Genomic DNA, 14,865 nt, shown 5'->3' on the forward strand with positions numbered 1-14,865 from the left:
CAGCATTTGAAAGTCTGATTATCCAAATATGTATCCAAACATGTACTGTATATATGCGACTTTACATAATACAACTATATATCTCTTTATTATTTTCCACATCCATGTATAACTTTTATCTACTTATGTATCCATACATTTATTACTTTACACCCAATGTAGAAAAAACACCCTTCACCTCTCTCCAACTCACTACTCTGTCTCATCCTCTACCTCTTTCAATATATTGTCTGCCTCCGCTCTCTGACTCATCCCAAACCTTATTCTACTACCATGATCTCCCAAATAACCCTTTCTAGACTCTTCTCTCGTCTATCCCTCCTTTATATATTAATTCCAACTAACAGGGTCACATACCTATCACTCCAATTAACAACTTATATTTCTCTAATCCATCACTAATCCACTTTGGGTCCCGAGTAGCATGCTACTCACCGAACACCACTTCAAAGCCTTGTTAGGAGTAGTAAGTGCTATAAAAATATGATTACTATTACATTTACTGCAGAGTAATAGGCCACTACTACTGTAAAAACCCAGCTTCCCATGCATTCACTCACAGACTATTGCCCTCATTACAACATTGGCGGTAAATCCCGCTTACTGCGTGCAGAAAACCGCCAACACACCGCAGCGGCCGCGGAATTCCGCCACAGCTATCACGACCCACAGCTCGGAATCCGCCAAAATCTAGACACCCACACAAGTCCACCACACCAAAGGTCAGTGATAAGCTGGTGATAACACAACCTCCACCTTCACACCAACAGGAATATGTCCACAATATCACGACCCATGAATCCACGTGGCGGTCTTTCAACTGCGGTAAACCATTGGCGGTACTCCCTGCCGCACTCAAAATACACACACATTTGCAAAACACAACCACATTGGACAATTCCAAATACACACACCTGAAACACATACACACACCACTCCCACACACCCAATACAATATAAAACACCCGCCCACATCACCAACAAACCCTTACTACCAAAAAATTTGACGAAGGCCAGAGAGACAGCACAGCAAAGACAACACCAGCATACAGAGGCACACAACACCATCACACATACACATCCACGCACAAAACACCACACACCCCTAAACATCACAACACACACCACCTAACACATCACCCACACCACCCCATGGCACCGCAAAGACACCCCAGGTTTTCTGAGGAGGAGCTCAGGGTCATGGTGGAGGAAATCATCGGGTAGAGCCAAAGCTTTTCGGATCACAGGTGCAGTACATCACCATAGCTAGGAAGATGGAGCTATGGCGCAGAATCGTGGACAGGGTCAACGCAGTAGGACATCACCCAAGAACACGGGATGACATCAGGAAGAGGTGGAACGACCTACGGGGGAAGGTGCGTTCCGTGGTCTCAAGACACCACATTGCGGTTCAGAGGACTGGCGGCGGACCCCCCCCTCCTCCCCCACAACTAACAACATGGGAGGAGCAGGTCTTGGCTATACTGCATTCTGAGGGCCTCGCAGGAGTAGCTGGAGGAATGGACTCTGGTAAGTCAAATCTTAACTACTACATCCCCCACCCTACCTGCATGCTATCACATACCCCCACCCTCACCCTCACCCCCATCACTCCAACTCCTCACATATGTCCCACTATCACAAACCACACATCCCAACACCAAGCCCTGCATGCAACAACAAAGCATGGACACCCATCACCAATGCATGTCCACTACACATACCCACACAGACCCCTAAACAATTAGCACACAAGGTCCTACACAGGAATGCAAGCACTGGGGTACAGGGTCACCCACCCATTGCACACCATGGCACACACAGATGCAATAATCATGCCTTTACACCCCTGCAGGACCCTTACCCAACGTCACCGGACAGGAGGTTCCAGACACGACCACTCCACCCACAGAAGAGGCCCACAGTGATGACAGCAGCTCTGCCCAACTGGATCTAGATGACCAGCCCGGCCCATCTGGGACCTCTGGACAGTCGGTTCCCCTCACACTGGCAGAAGCCACCACAGAGCCTCCCCCCTCATGAAACACCAGCACCCACCCAGCAAGCCCATACCTCTGTCCCCAGGACATGTCAAGCAGCAGTGTGTCCACCACTACAGGGAACCCAGGCTAACCTACCACCCCAGGAACAGCAGGGACCTGGGGGCAGTGGTAGTGGGCACACGGTTCAGGGAACAGAGGCCCAGGAACACAGGGGAACTGGGAGAGCTGCTGTGCGACAGGGGGAGGACAGGCCCAGGGAACCCACGCTCCACGAGGCCCTCTCCAACATAATGGGAGCCTACCATCATTCCCAGGAGACGATGGCAACGGTACTGGCCAAGTTTCAGGAGACCCACCGGCTGCAGGAGGAATAGTATTTGGGGTTCAGGGAGGAACTCAAATCCATCAATACCACCCTGGGCACCATTGTAGGGGTGCTGAAGGAACTTGTGAACACCAGAAGGGACACTGTGGCACAACAAGGGGCCCCTGACACTAGCCTGGACGATGAACTGCCCACCACCTGCGCTGGCGCTAGTGGACAGGAGACACCACCACAGGACCACGACACCAGCACCCCACCCCCTGCAGATGGAGAACCACCCCGCAAGCGGTCCCTGAGATCCAGGACAAAGACAGAGAACAATGTCAAGACCCCCGCCAAGAAATGAGACCACCCTGATTGTCATCCTTCTGTCCCACTTTGTCACCCTGTCCATCCATAAACTGCCCCAGCTCCACTTCCTATGCCTCTTTGGACAATGCACCTGTGAGACTGATAGACTGGACTCTGCCATGGACATTCCTCCACCGTCACCCCTGACCATTTTACAACCCCCCCACTATTTAGCACTTAAATAAACACCCTTAAATCACAAAACTATCTGGAGTCAGTCTGTGCATTCACTAATGTGTATTTGCAGTAACTGAGGGAAATAGCAATGTCCATTGTATTGTCAACACACCTATGTCACACAGCTCTAGTCCATGAGGAAACATAGCAGAGGTCACACAGTGGGACACACATCTGTGAAATCGAAAGGGAAAGTGACAAATCAGGGTCCATACACTGGGTGAAAGTGACAGACAGATAAGAGGTAGAACAAGTGTATCAGATGTAGGAGGCAGTGATGGCTTTTTACCTGTGTCTCACTGGAAGTATTGATAAATCACGGTGTTTCTGTTGTCTATGTCCTCTTCTTCTGCCTCCTCTTCTTCACTGTCCACAGGCTCCACAGCTGCCACAACACCTCCTTCAGGACCATCCTCCTGCAGAAAAGTCACCTGTCGTCGCAAAGCCAAGTTGTGCAGCATACAGCAGGCCACAATGATCTTCTTTGGTGAGTAGAATAGGGAACCACCTTTCATATGGAGGCACATGAACCTGGCCTTCAGGAGGCCGAAGGTCCTCTCTATAACACTCCTAGTTCGCCCATGTGTCTCATTGTAGCGTTCCTCTGCCATTGTCCTGGGATTCCTCACTGGGGTCAGTAGCCATGACAGGTTGGGGTAGCCAGAGTCACCTGCAAATGTAGAGGGAGAACTGTTAGACACACACTAACCCTTAGGGACAACCCCAGACCCAGACAAATATTCACACTGTATAGGGTCCATGTCCTCACCTAATAGCCACACACGGTGCCTCTGGAGTTGCCCCATCACATAAGGGATGCTGCTATTCCTCAGAATGTAAGCGTCATGCACTGAGCCAGGAAACTTGGCATTCACATGGGAGATGTACTGGTCAGCCAAACACACCATCTGCACATTCATAGAATGGTAACTCTTCCGGTTTCTGTACACCTGTTCACTCCTGCGGGGGGGACCAAGGCCACATGTGTCCCATCAATGGCACCTAAGATGTTGGGGATATGTCCCAAAGCATAGAAGTCACCTTTCACTGTAGGCAAATCCTCGACCTGAGGGAAAACGATGCAGCTGTGCATGTGTTTCAGCAGGGCAGACAACACTCTGGACAACACGTTGGAGAACATAGGCTGGGACATCCCTGATGCTATGGCCACTTTTGTTTGAAAAGACCCACTTGCCAGGAAATGGAGTACTGACAGAACCTGCACTAGAGGGGGGATACCTGTGGGATGGCGGATAGCGCACATCAGGTCTGGCTCCAACTGGGCACACAGTTCATGGATTGTGGCACGGTCAAGTCTGTAGGTGACAGTTACATGTCGCTCTTCCATTGTCGACAGTTCCACCAGCGGTCTGTACACTGGAGGATGCAGCCATGTCCTCACCTGCCCCAGCGGACGTGCTCTATGGATGAGGACAGCGAGCAGAGGGTCAGCAAACACTGAGGTACGAAAACACAACTTTATTCCACACATTTGTCAATCCACTATGTGCCTGTCTTAGTATGTATTCCAGGCCTAGATATGTGTGACGCTTTTAAAATTAATGCCATGTGGCCCCCTGAAATGGCGGCTGCCTGACCTGTAAGGTGGGACAATGGGATATGAGGTAACTGCGCTGGCGTTGTACACTGTTGCGGTAGGCGGTCGAAGACCGCGGCGCAATCCTGCATTGGTTAACATTGGACCCTATGGGTCCCAGAAGCCAATGACGATGTACGCTGGAGGTGACGGTACGCACCGCCGCGGACGTGACCGCCATTTTCTCTCTATTCACTCTCTTGATACCTGATCTTCGACGGGAGAGGACCTACACTGCAAGTGCTGCTGTGACCTCAGTCTGGAAGCGACAACGGCTACAGTGTCTCTGGAAAGGGCCCCTGCCTTCACTTTGGAGGAGTTGGACAAACTAGTGGATGGGGTCCTTTCCCAGTTCACTCTACTCTACAGTCCTCCAGACAAACAGGTGAGTACACTGTGAGCATGTTGTATGGGCAATGCCTGTTTGGAGTGGTGTGGATGGGAGATGGGGGGGGTGATCAGTATAGGGAAAGGTGCGGAAGACATTGTGACGCAAAGGGTTAATTAGCTTGAGCAGTGTAGATGAGCGTGATGCCTGCTGAAACCCCCGAATAACGTGGAAAGGTTCATGATATTATTTTCAAGCTTGTTTGTGTAGAAGACTCTGTCTCAACCTTGAGAACGAGAGTACAGGGAGAAGATGGAATGAACACAAAAGCTGGGGAAGGGCAGAGCAACCAAGTGCTGATAACATAGCTAGAAAATGCAAGAAAGAGATAGAATCCAAGCTTCGAGTTATTTAAGCACTGAAGTGCGGTGAGGGATTTGAAGCTCGCAGATGGGGTTGTGAAAGCTGCCATGGCCCAGCGCTGCCTCCCTGTTTTGCTGTTCAGAGACTATGACGCTTGAGGGGGAGAGAGGTCCAAGCAGGCGGTAGAGGGCTTCCCAGCATTTCGTGGACTAAGTTAAGTTCCACACAGGGATGAAAAGGCCTTTGTTTCTCTGCTCTATTATTATGATTTGCTTGCACTGTGTTTATAATCTTAAGTATTCAGCTCGTTTATATTTTGCTTTTTGAACATCGTAGTGTGAGCTTGCTGCAGTAATTGAAACATGCATTTTGGTATGCAGTTAATCAAAGCTAATCTGAAGTATTCAGCTCATTTATATTTTGCTTCCTGAACATCGTAGTGTGATGCATTTTGGTATGCCGTTAATCAAAGCTATTCTGAAGTATTCAGCTCGTTTATATTTTGCTTCCTGAACATCGTAGTGTGATGCATTTTGGTATACAGTTAATCAAAGCTTATATCTGTCAATGAACTCTTTGCTTATATATATATATGTATAGATGCTCTTTGTAGTGTACTCATATATAAATAGATGCTTTTTCATTGCTATTCTTATTCTACTATTGTTGATGTGCTAAATACATATATTCACCTGAAATTCTAGTAAAGCTAAATTGTAATCATAATTGGCGTGTGGTCCTTCATTTAGCGTCCTTATTGACTTATACCGAACAGGTGTCAACCAGTCACCTGGATAAGACATTTTGGTACCAGAAGTAGGGTATAAGTCAATAATGCCTCTTTGGGGACGCAAGAAAAGTGAGGCAGAGAGCGGAAGGCAGCATGGGGCAGAAGCCAGATCCATTTCCGGGTGGTTAGCAACTGACCCGTTCTCTGGTGTGGCAGGACTCCTGAACCGGTGGGCAGCGTCGGTGTTATTGGAGGCATTAGATGAGAAAGTGACTCCTCTCTTAGTGGAAGATGCGGTTGAGAGTGTGAAGCTGAGAGGGGCGAAGCTGGAGCTGAAAGCAGCAGGGCAAGTGGGATGGCTTTTCTTGTCTGCGCTCCGTACGGTATACAGGAAAACATTAGCACAAGATGCAGACATAAGAAAACTGCGGGATGAGGTTGCAGCCTTGCAGGAAAGGCAGTTACTTATGAAAGAGACCATAGAAAGTGCAGTGACTCGGGTGATCAAATGGAGGCAAGGTGCACCGCATTAGCAGTACGAGTAGCAAAACAGAAGAGTAGGCAGAAGTTGAAAATGCCCTCAACTGTGCAAGTGAGGGCACTAGTACGCAAACAGAAGAGTAGGCAGAAGCCTAAAATGCCCTCAACTGTGCAAGTGAGAGCACTGGTACGCAAACAGAAGAGTAGGCAGAAGCCTAAAATACCCTCAACTGTGCAAGTGAGGGCATTGGTACGCAAAGAAAATTGGGATCCATATACTTGTGATGGAACTGTCTTAGACAATGATGACTGGAATTGGGAGGATGAGGTGGAAGTACGTGTAACAGAACTAGGTGGAGTTGAAAGTGGAGAAAGACGTGTAGGTGAAATTGAAGGTGAAAAGGGAGTGAATGGTGGGCAAATACAGAATTCTCGTTTGGTAAGAGATTATACACAGAGTGAGTTGTTGGAGATAACTTGTATGTTTAGGCAGGTGCCTGCAGAGCCTTTGTTTAAATGGTTGGTGAGATTGTGGGACACTGGAGCAAAAGATGCATTACAGAATCCTTTTACGTTAGGTCCCATCACAGAAGGAGACCTGTTTGAGCTGGAAATGATAGTGCAGGATGTTGTAGATGATGTAGTGATGTGAAGCCTATGGCAGAGGCAGGGAAAAAAGAGGATGCCACAAGATTGGGCCTTAGTGGAAACAGAACGCATAACTGGTGATCAGCCGGTCACCTTAAAAACATGGGTCCCCTTACTAGGTTGGATAAGAGAAGGAGGGGTTGGCAATAAAGTAGGCAGAGCGCAGGAGTTTGCCATCGTGAAGTGGAAATGGTATCTGCAGCAGAGGGCAAAACAGGGACCAGCAGGAGTGTCGAAGTTACAAGAAGATAAGCTAGGGGCAGTGGACTTGCAGGCAATGGCCCCTGTGCCAGAGCCCTCTGAAATTGAATCCTCACCATTTAAGACAGCCCCATCTTTTGAACGACTCACTGAAGAAGAACAGCAAAATGCATGGTTCACAGATGGTACCGTCCGGTACTATCAAGGAAAAAGACAATGGCAAAAAGTTGCATTCCAGCCTGCTACAGAAACGATGTTGCTGCGAGGAGGGGATAATGGATCAAGCCAGCTTGCAGAACGGCAGGGGGTAGCAGCAGTGATTGAACAAGCCCCCATCGGAGAGAAAACATTTGTGTACACTGACAGTCGGGCCACTTACCAAGGACTAGTAAGCTGGGCCCCGACTTGGCGCAAGGATGGATGGAAAATGAAAGGCACCCCCATTTCGGGATGCGAGCAGCTATGGGAAGAGATGTGGGAGAAAGGGCAAAAATGTCAAATCTATGTGGGACATGTGGATGCCCATTGCCCATCGGATACCTCACTTCCATCTCTATTCAACAACACCGCAGATCAAATGGCCAAAACATGAACGGTGGTCATCAAGGAGGAAGCTGAAGCTGCTTTAGCAAACAGGGCCCTTGCAACATCCGGACATCTAGGAGAGAATAGCACTTATGCATGGGCACAGCAACGACAAATTTCAGTTACTAAAGAACAAGTGCAACAATGCAACCAGATTAGACAAATGCCCCTGCAAAAGAAGCCGAGCGGCCATATCAGTAGAGGAACTGCAGCTGCTACGGTGTGGCAATTGGACTATATTGGGCCGCTACCAAAAGTAGGAGGAAAAAGCTACGTATTGACCATGGTGGCCACCTACTCTGGCGTTATGTTGGGTATGCCCTGTAAGTCTGCAGATTAAAAGTCCACTTTGCGAGGGCTAAACTACCTGATAAAACATTATGGGGCACCTGATGAGATCCAAACAGATAGGGGCACACACTTTTCAGGGAAAACAGTGCAGGGTTGGGCGCAAGAACAGGGAATTTGGTGGATTGTGCACCTTAGTTATTATCCACAAGCTGCAGGCATGATTAAGAGATATAACGGATTGGTGAAAGAACAGCTAAAAAAGTTATCAGCACATGACAGACTTGCACAATTGATTTGTGAACAAGCGGACACCCCCCACATTGAAGAAAGATCTGCCCCCCCGATAACACCCAGAGAGGTGAGGGAGGATTTGGAAGCACAGGAAGAAAAGTATGGGTGAACCATCCAGGGAAAAAGCCAGCGGCAGGAGAGATATTGAGTCAAGGGGTGGGGAGTACGTATATTGTACTTTTAAAGAACTCTAATGTACCTGTATTTGTACCTGCAGTGTGACTTACCCCACGGTCATAAACGATGACATCTGCGTCAATGACGTGGTTCCTGTTTGCGGTCAGACCGAATATAGCAGAGAATGTCGTTACGGACCTTCATGTCACTTGTGCATCTCAAGCCGCTAACGTAACTGATGACCAGAGATATGTTTCACTTTGCAACATGAAGGTAACTGGAGGCAAGTGGATGGCTGCCAAAGTTGTGACCTGTGACCTGGAAGGTAACTGGACAGCAAATCCGACATGCCAACGGACTGAACGAGTTGCAGGGGACGACAGCAACAGTACAGGCTTTGAATTATATGCTAAACATGATATGTAAATATTGTGATACCAGGACATATGGTGGTTGTTACAATGAACAATGGAACCAAAGGAGTTTGATACTCCAAACCACCAGCCTTCATGTTTTATGTAAACGAAAGACGCATGGTTAGCAACTTAAGCAACGTTTCTATAGTTCAATATAGAATAGGATGTAAGCAAGCTCTGCATGCAAGCATAATTAATCGTATTGTGTTACAGATAAATATTACCAAGGGGGTTGTCTCAAAGTATGATCCATTATGTGCACCCTGGACACCACAGTTATGGCCCTTGCCAAAGTTACGCATTAGAAGAGATCTAGGGTCCTTGATAGCTGGGGCCACCGGAATCGGGGTAGGGACCCTGAATTCTTTTGATGTTGAAGCCATTAGGAATAAGCTATCTTCTACAGGATATAGTACAGGAGAGGCCATATAAGTAATTTCTCAATGGGGGCGGCCCACACACTCACAAGAAGTATGGAAAGTCCTGCGTGGGTTGTATCACGATTTGCAATGCCATAATTTCACTTATGAACAATTCGGAGAAAAAAAAAGCTTTTAAAACAGACAAGCAGTGTCCAAGGGCATCCAGTGCATACTATGGCAAAGCATTGTTAATCAACAGTATGCAGACTTTAAAGCAGAATGGGGAAAGCTTCAGGGTGAATATTTGAGACAATAATTGCATTTGCCTGAAGAAATATGGGTAAAGCCCATACAGGTTCACTGTGAGGAACAAATGTGTAATGCTCTTTTTGATGTAGCAAGAAGTGATCTTTCTCCTGACATATGGTGCCCCTTTATATTGCTCCCCGTAGTGATAAATAAAAGAATGGTGGATACCTCACACTGACAAAAAGTGGATTGATTAAACAAATCACACTGTAGATCCCACTAGATGTGCAGATTGGTCTAAGGGGTGGGTAAGCACCCACACTGGACGGGTGCTATATTCATGTCTTCACACAATACCGGGAGAATGTGAATACCCACCTTATCCTATTAAATGGCACAGACTTATATCAGATAGGGACAGAGAGCATATGTTATGTCATTAATCATCCCTTACTTATTAACGGATTTATACAAACCACTGGAGAGCAAGTAATGTGTATGCGCAATATTACCAGCATTATTGACATAAGCACTCACATCTTGTACCGACTGACTAAATTCACCATAACCACATTACAGACGCAAATGCGTGCGCAGTTGGAGTAGAACATCTCGCTTGTTGTTAAGCTACCCAGATTAGAGGCAATCAGGCACTACGCAGAAGTTACCTTTGCTAAATTTGATATGGCAGCTAAATACACCAAGGATACAGCCAGACTGATGACCATAAACGCTAAACAGCTTATGCACACTGCTTCATGCATCCAGCAAATAACTGAGCATCATTGGTATGACATCTTCTTAGGCTGGGCACTAGGAGCTATGAAGACGCCAAATATAGGGGGTGATTCTGACCTCGGCAGTAAAATGCCCTTACCGCCGGTCATAAGACCGCCATAACACCGCCGCGGCCGCGGTCAACCGCCACGGTCATTCTGACCCACAACGGCCAAACCTCCAAAAATCCGTCCTCCACTGCAGCCCGCCACATCGGCGGGCAGCGATAAACTGGAGATGACCAAACCTCCACCGTCACGCCAACAGAAATACGCACATGCCATTACAACCCACGAATCCACACGGCGGTCATTCAAACGCGGTATTCCATTGGCGGTACACACCGCCGCGGTCAGAATACACACACATCACCAAAACACAGCCACATTGGACAATTTGAAATACACACACCTGATACACATACACACACCACTCACACACAATCAACCAACTATAAAACACACACCCACATCACCCACAAACCCCTGCGACCATAATTACTGAGAGAAGGAGAGAGAGACACAGCAGACAATCCATAGCAAGACACACTGAGGCACACTACACCATCACACACACCACATAGTAGCACAAAGCACCACTCACCAACACACTCCTCATCACATACACCACCCCACCCCACACCTCACCCACACCACCCCATGGCACCCCAAAGGCACCCACGCTTTTCGGACCAAGAACTCCGGGTCATGGTGGAGGAAATCCTAAGAGTGGAACCCCAGCTCTTCGGCTCGCAGGTGCAGCACACCAGTATAGCCAGGAAGGCGGAGCTATGGCAGCGGATCGTGGACAGGGTCAACGCGGTGGGACAGCATCCCAGGAATAGGGAGGACATCCGCAAAAGATGGAACGACCTACGGGGGAAGGTCCGATCGATGGTCTCCAGGCACAACATCGCGGTCCAGAAGACTGGCGGCGGACCCCCACCCATCCCTCCCAAATTTACATCGTGGGAGCAAGAGGTCTTGACCATCCTGCATCCTCAGGGCCTCGCTGGAGTAGCCGGAGGAATGGACTCTGGTAAGTCCCATCTCAACTACTATATCCCCCCCACCCCACCAGCATGCCAACCCACACCCCCACCCTCACCCCCAACCCCCCAGCACATATCCTCCCTGACAATGTCTCACCAGCACAACCCACCCATCCCAACACCAACTCCTGCATGCCAACACAAATCATGGGCACCCATCACCTATGCATGACCACTGCACTAACCCCTCCCCCCCACTAAATACCCTCACAACACCTCCCTCAAGGGAATGCCTGCACTGGGGAACAAGGGCACCCATAACACGCACGCTATTGCACACACAGAAACAATAACCAAACTCTCTTACCCCATGCAGGACCCGAACGACAACACACCAGCCAGGAGGGTCCAGAAGTGTCCATCCCACCACCGGAACAGGCCCACACTGAGGATAGCAGCTCTGTCGACAGTGAACCTGATGACCAGCCCGGACCATCGGGGACCTCTGGGCAGTCGGTTCCCCTCAGGCAGCCACAGGCCACACCAGACCCGACCCCCTCTGCCGACACCAGCACAGCTCCCACCCAGCGGGCCCATGCCTCTGTCTCTAGGACAGCTCAATCAGCGGTGTGTCCGCCACTACAGGGCACCCAGGCTAACCCAACACCCCAACAACAACAGGGACCTGGGGGCAGTGGGAGCGGGCACACCGGCCAGGGGACAGAGGCCGGGGGAAACCGGGCAGCTCGGAGGGCTGCTGTGCGACAGGGGGGGGAGGAGAGGCCCAGGGAACCCACTCTCCAAGAGGCCCTCACCACCATCATGGGGGCATACCACCACTCCCAAGAAACGATGGCGACGGTACTGGCCAGGTTCACTGAGATCCAGGCACAGCAGGAAGAACGCTACATGGGGTTCAGGGAGGAGCTGAGAATCATCGGGACCGCAATGGGGACCATCGTCCTGGCCCTCCACAGGATAGAGGACGCGTTGCGGGACCATGGTGCACCACACAGGGCCCCTGTCACTAGGCCGGACCAGGAACAGCCTACCACCTCCGCCGGCGCTAGTGGACAGGAGGTCCCAACACCTCGACAGCCCCCCAGAACCCCACCTCCTGCTGAACAACAACCACCCCGTAAGAGGAGCCTGAGACCAAAGAAAAAGACAGAGTAGGATGTCAAGACCCCCGCCAGCAGGACATACCCCCTGAACTCTTCCCACTGTCCCACATTGCCACCCTGTCCAACCATGAACTGCCTATGCTCCATCCTTCCACAGGCAAAAGAACAATGCACCTGTGAGACTGAGAACTGGACTCTGCCATGGATATTCCTCCACCCCCACCCATCACCCTTAGAATCACATGTACCGATATCTAGCACTGTAAATAAATCACATTTTGAACACTAATCTGTTTTGAGTCATGCTGTATTATTAACAAATGTATTACATATTACTGTTCAATTTCTGTTCTGTCAATTAGTCATGACAACATACCAATGTCAATACGCTGTATTTCATGGGCGAACCAAGCAGAAGTCAGGTACTGAGTCAGACAGCACTGAGAAGGGAAGGGAAAGGCAAAAATTACTGCAAAACATCTGTGGGGAACTACAGAAAGTACAGATGCAGGAGGCTAGAAGCAATTGGGAAATGGCGTGGGTGATTCTTACCTGGGTGTCACTGGAAATACTGTTGTATCACTCTATCCCTATTGTCTGTGTCGTCCTCTGAGTCTTCCTCCTCTTCACTCTCCACAGGCTCCACGGCTTCTACAACACCACCATCTGGACCATCCTCCTGCAGGAAAGGCACCTGGCGTCGCAAAGCCAGGTTGTGAAGCATACAGCAGGCCACGATGATATGGCACACCTTCTTTGGTGAGTACATTAGGGATCCACCAGTTATATGCAGGCACCTAAACCTGGCCTTCAGGAGTCCAAAGGTTCGCTCAATCACCCTCCTAGTACGCCCATGGGCCTCATTGTAGCGTTCCTCTGCCCTTGTCCGGGGATTCCTTACTGGGGTCAGTAGCCATGGCAGGTTGGGGTAACCAGAGTCACCTATTAGCCACACACGTTGTCTCTGTAGCTGCTCCATCACATAGGGGATGCTGCTATTTCGCATCACATACGCGTCATGCACTGACCCTGGGAACTTGGCATTTACATGGGAGATGTACTGGTCAGCCAAACAGACCACCTGGACATTCATCGAATGATAATTTTTTCTGTTTCGGTACACCTGCTCATCGTCTTTTGGGGGTACCAAAGCCACATGGGTCCCATCAATGGCACCAATGATGTTGGGGATATGTCCAAGGGCATAGAAATCACCCTTCACTGTAGGCAAGTCACCCTCCTCTGGGAAAATGATGTAGCTCCGCATGAGTTTCATCAGGGCAGACAACACTCTGCTCAAAATCTTAGAAAACATAGGCTGAGACATTCCAGATGACATGGCCACTGTGGTCTGGAATGACCCACTGGCCAAAAAATGGAGGACTGACAAAACCTGCACCAGAGGGGGAATCCCTGTGGGTTGGCGGATGGGGGACTTCAGGGCTGGCTCCAGCTGGGCACACAGTTCATGGATAGTGGCACGGTCAAGTCTGTATCGAAGTATTATATGGCGTTCTTCCATTGTCGACAGGTCCACCAGCGGTCGGTACACGCGAGGATTCCTCCTTCTCATCGCAAGTCCCAGCGGACGGTGCCTAGGAAGGACAACATGGAGCACAGAGTCAGCCAAACCACAGGTACGTACAGACAGCTTGCACAGTTAAAGAATGGCAATGGGTTGAAAGGCGTGTATGTGTGGCAATGCAAGGCCTAGGCCTGTGTGTCGCAGTCAAAATTAAGCCATGTGGGCCCTTGAAATGGCGGCTGCCTGACCTGTGAAGTGGGACAATGGGATGTGAGGTCAATGCGCTGGCGGGGCACACCGTGGCGGTAGGCGGTCGCAGACCGCGGCGCAAAGCAGCATTGGTTAACATTGAAGCCTATGGGTTTCAGGAGCCAATAACGTAGTGCGCCGGCGGTCGCGGTACGCACCGCCGCAGTACGCACCGCCGCGGACGTGACCGCCATTTTCTATCTGCTTAATCACTCGAGACCTGATCATCCACAGGAGAGGACCTATACTGCAAGTGCTGCTGTGACCTCGGTCTGGAAGATACAATGGCTGCTGCGACTGGGGAAAGGGCCCCTGCCTTCACGTCAGAAGAGTTGGAGAAGCTCGTGGATGGGGTCCTCCCCCAGTATGCGCTACTCTACGGTCCTCCAGACCAACAAGTGAGTACACCGGGTGCACATGGAATGGGCTATGCCTGTGTGGATTGGGGTGGATGTAAGTTGGTGGGGTGGGGGGCGAATGAGGAGTGCAACGCCCGACAGATGAGAGCATGTGCCATATGGCAAAGTGGGTGGGGGGGGGCCAATTACATCTAACATGCAGGTCATTGATGATTTCCTCCTTTCCACCCTGTACATGTCTAATAGGTCAGCGCCCATCAGAAGATCGACATTTGGCGTGCCATCGCCAAGGAAGTCCGGACCTTGGGGGTCCACAACAGACGGGG

The sequence above is a fragment of the Pleurodeles waltl genome, chromosome 5, assembly GCF_031143425.1.
Source record: "Pleurodeles waltl isolate 20211129_DDA chromosome 5, aPleWal1.hap1.20221129, whole genome shotgun sequence".
Taxonomy (NCBI): domain Eukaryota; kingdom Metazoa; phylum Chordata; class Amphibia; order Caudata; family Salamandridae; genus Pleurodeles; species Pleurodeles waltl.